Source organism: Columba livia, chromosome 2 (genome assembly GCF_036013475.1).
Source record: "Columba livia isolate bColLiv1 breed racing homer chromosome 2, bColLiv1.pat.W.v2, whole genome shotgun sequence".
In the NCBI taxonomy this organism is placed as follows: domain Eukaryota; kingdom Metazoa; phylum Chordata; class Aves; order Columbiformes; family Columbidae; genus Columba; species Columba livia.
In genome coordinates, this window is record NC_088603.1 from 117,890,375 (window position 1) to 117,895,268 (window position 4,894).

A 4,894-nucleotide genomic window follows, 5' to 3' on the forward strand; every position below is an offset into this window, starting at 1 on the left:
ATCATGGATGTGGCTATACTTTCAAGACTTCCACATGGAAACGTAACACATTTGTTTTTTTACACTCAAACCAGATTATGAAATAAGATGAAAGGAAGAAAACTTCCAGAAATAATTATTAAGTAGATAGCAGTACTTTAAACATGATAATTTACATGTTGGATTTTTTTTTTCAGTGGCTCAATAAGTAGCAGATGTAGACTAAACCTTTTAGCATGGCTACCAGCCAGGCCCTACAGCAGGTTTATAAGCAAAGGTGTAAATTGAGCTTTCTGGAATTCTCCATCCAGGCTTGAACCAAAGCTTGAAATTGGAGCTCCACAGGGGGGATAACCCTGGGTGGGGGAGAAATTGTTTCGTGCAGCTGAGAGGAGGCTGTCAAAGGGCTGGAAACTGTGTGGCTAACTTCAAGAAGAATGAAAAACAGACTCCTTCCGAAGTCAGAACAACTTTGCTATCCCTCAAAAAATTAATTAAGAAAGGAATTATTAAATTTACTGTACTATAGACTTTTTGTTTATTTGGTTGGTTGGTAATATTCCTCCAATTAAAATTACGTACAAGCTGAAAAAGGTTGGATAATCCTGCTATGGGACTACTCATCCTATACTGCATGATAGAACAAACAACTGTAGAGAGGAGTCATTTGATCTAGAAAGCTGTGTCAAATTTTTTATTTGCCCAGAGTGTCAGATTTTCATGAGGTACTTGATTTTGCCAACATTAAAATGCGGCAAAAATTTCGTATTCCTTGATCATCAAACGGCAAAGGAGAGAAAACAGGGAGACATCTCATGTTAAGTCCGAAAAATTCTTCATCCTTTTGTTTTCAGCAAAAAAAGATATTATCTTGTGATTCAGTCTTTCTCCCTGGATAAGATGTTGATTTTTTGAAACATTAAGTCTCATTGATGTGATTAAACAGAAGACATGTTGGATATGAATACATTCATATGTTTGAGGGTGTTTCTAACTAGAGACTTAGTAAGAGATGTGAGTGGATACTTTAGGAGTCTTGTGTTGGGAAACGGGCTCATGTTCTGTTTTCAAATCTTAGTTCTGTCATGTTTTCAAGCGTTGTGAAATTTGTGCCCAGCCTCAAATGCAGCACTGCAAAGGGTATTTTTCTTCTCTAAACATTGTTGGGCAGATGACAGAAGCCTGCTGAACCTTAATTTAAAGCTCAGGTACAAATAAATTTTAACTCTATATACAGTAACTTTAGTGTATGTTTCAACTGACATTAAGTGCCATTTTACACAATAAATTGAGCCATAACTGAGTTGTATTTGAAGACGGTAGAAATGTACACTTGAAAGGAAAATATTCAAAGGAAATAATGTTTCCCTAGAAAAGTAATTTTAAAACAAATATATTTGCTTTTCATGCCATTTATCTTGATTTCTATATGAGAAGATGATTGCACTATAGATAACAAGGAGGATGGGTGAGCACCTCATGGGTGTTTCAAATAGGTGTTGTTTTTCCTCTGCTTGCCTTGGCACTTGCTCTTCCATCTCTGGGGTTTCCTCACACAAGTTCACTGACTCAATGTCGATCACGCTGGGGTAGCCCTGGGCCTGGAGAAGGGTTGGAGTAGATGACAGGGTGGCTATATGCTGTCCACTGCAAATGCTGAAGAGCCCTTGAGAATATAACCTCCTTGTTTCTCTCAATCCTGTTAGATGTTTACCTACTTAAATACATCTTGAAAACCTCTCTCTAAATGACCTACAGGTGTAAATCTCATTAGAAATCAATAGCTATTTTTTTTCCCTAAGTGATCAATGTACTTTCTCAAATCCTACCCATAGATTTAGTGCATATACAGAAAGATAACACTCACTCACCTGAGTTTCTTATGGCCTATATTTGCTGTTATGAAACTTCTATTTTTGCAGAGTTACTGCAATCCACACTCACCAAGGTAACTGTGCTGAAGAACAAATGCTGGTTTGATTGAAACTCAGTGAAAACAAACTTAGACAGAGACTTTGCTTTTTTATTCTTGATATTATTTGGCTTCTGAAAAAGTGACTAGTTAAAGGACCACCTCCTGCTTATCTAGCAAAGTGTTCATTCCTGGGTGTGTGGAAGCTGCTGTGCAGCAATTAGGCACAATCAGAGGGAAAACACTAAATGCTGAGGTGCTGCAAATAGGCAATGTTTATTCTTCCCAGCACTTCAAATTGGTTTTGTTGTATACAATCATAACACAAACTGGATATTGAAAATTTGTGGTTCAATGATTCAAGCTCTCATCTGAATTGGCACAAATAATTCAAAATGCTTTTCCTGAAATCTACTTTAATGTTGAAAATATTGCTGATTGGCACTGCAGAGGTACATCTATTTTATTCATAAAAATGCCCAAAGTTAACTTTAATTATTTCACTTCGCAGCTAATAAATTATCCTAGCTCAATAATGAAGTGGTCTTACTGCTGTGCATTTCATATAAGCAGCAGCCATCACACGCTCATAAAGAAAAGTAAGTTTTAAAGGTCTTTTAGCTACTTAGAAGTAAAATTTTACGAGAGCTGCTTATAACAGCCAAAATTTTATAGAGTATTTCCTACATGAAGCCCTTAATGCTTTTAGCTTTCTGAGAATTCTAAAATTTACTTAGATATTTTTCATACTGAAAAGTGGTGTTTCCTAACTCTACTTTTTGGCTACAGGACTATGAATAAACACTTACATGAAATCAGTATGGTTTGATTTTATCTCTCCCTTCCTGCTCTGCTCTCTTCCCTTATTCACTTCCAAAATGATTTTTGAGAAAGTGTGTTTTAAACGACAAAGCCATAAAGTGCAAAGCTAGCTACCTCTATAGATGAGGATGCTCCAGAGCATGGAGACAATGTCAGGCTCTTCCTGCAGACGTTCCTTCCATGCTTCTGAAAATTAAAAAGGAGAGAAGTGTTAAAGCTGGATTTCACAACTATCAACTTCCAGTATTTAAAGGGACTTGTATCTTATGACTGAGGCTGCACATTTTTTAAATTATCTGCATCTTGTGTCCGTGCTGGCTATTAGGAGAGCATGGCAAGAGGGTAGTGGTCTTGGCTAGATATGTTCACAAATGCAAAAACATGCACTAAATTAAAACTAGGCATAACAATTGCTTTTCAGGCACTTGCTGCCAGGGGCTGCACGTTTCCTAAAATCCTTCCTCCAGATGTGTTATGTATACAAATGCTGGGCATGCACATGTGTAACAAGTCTGAGTGCAGATGGTTTTGGTATCCTAATGGTGCCACCTTTTTTTTTTTTCCCAAGTTTTCTCCCTTTCTGCCTGCATACAGATGTGGATCTGGAGGAGAGAGGGAGGTGGAACACGCAACAAAAGTCTCATGGCTGTGAACTGTGGAATAGCATTCTCCTTAATGTTTTCTTCCTTTCAGAAGCTTGTACGTGCTATTTTAAGTGTCCCAGCAGCTTGCACAGGATAGAAAAATACCATATAGAAAAGCCAGGCTGGTGCATACTACAGTAGCTTGAGAAGCAGATGCTGCCACGTGGGAGCTGCCACCAAGCCCAGCAGTGAGGTGGCCCGAGGGACCACTCATCCCCAAGCCCTCTTTGCACAGCCAGCAACACACTCCAGGCTGGCTCCTGCACTAGGTATTTTGTTCCTAAAGGAAGAACAGCCTCAGTTTAAAAGAAAAAGTAACATCTCTGTCAGTACTGATGGTGCAACAAAACCTATATAACTCCAGTGAACAAGTGAAATAAATTCACCACTCTGTGATCCAATGAGACTGTGTCCCAGTGTGTTTGTCATGTTGCTCCATGGTAGGTGGTGGCTTAGTTGTTGTTGGCGGTGTCTCTGGCTGTACAGGCTGCAAGCAGTCCGCTCCGAAGGGATGAAAACATACTTGTGTCATGGGCAAACTATAAATCATATTTATAAAGAAATTACTAATGTGGTTTCAGCTGATAATATGCTCACACGCTACTTTCATGCATGTTGCATATATGTACGGTATCTCTGGTAATCTCCATGCGTAGAAATGGGCAACTTGCCGAAAACTATATTTGATGAACAGAAGCTAATAAAGTACTGCTCGCCACCCAGGCTCATCTCGTGCTTGTTTTGTTCCTCATTGTGAAGTGCAGCAAATTTAACCAAAAGTGGCAGTTTTGTAAGGGGAAGAGGGGGTACAGTCGAGGCTATTTATGGATTTGACCTTCCCCAGTTGCAGTTTATGTTCACATAGCAAATGGCACTGAATTATTCAAACCGTTTTGGAGATGAAATCACCAGATTACTACTGGGTAGCTGGTGAGTTAATAGTATTGAAGTGTGGTTCCTGTTTTATGGAACGGAGAGGTGGAAAAAATAAAAAAAAGAATGCTGCCTGTAAACTATAACACACTCTGCAAATGTCCCTGTTAACTTCTCAAAGGCTGGAGCTTGATTGGCATAGTAGCCTGAGAGATAGGTAAATGCTCATTTGGCAGGCGGGGAAATTATGTTATGGAAGTATCAAAGCATTAATAGAAGTGACCTTCCTCAGTCCTCCTAATCCATCAGAGCTACAACTAGCATCCATAACATTTCAAATCTCAACTTGATTTTAGCTGCGATTTTCATACGTGTTTTAAAAATGTTTACACGTCCTTGGCTGCCTTCGGAACCTTGGACCAAATATTCCATGTGACTAGAAAAATAAAGATGAAGCAAAACAATGAGAACTTGAGTCCTAGAAATTTCAAATGTGATTCATTTGAATATTTCAAAATTTTATAAAATAGGTTAAAAAATGAGTAACAGCTTCCTAATCTTCCCCAGCCCTACAAAACAAAAATAGGGACCTAATGAAATCCAAATTCCATAAGTGACTTCCAATATGCATTTAAAGCCTTAACAGGAACCTTTTGTATGTTGA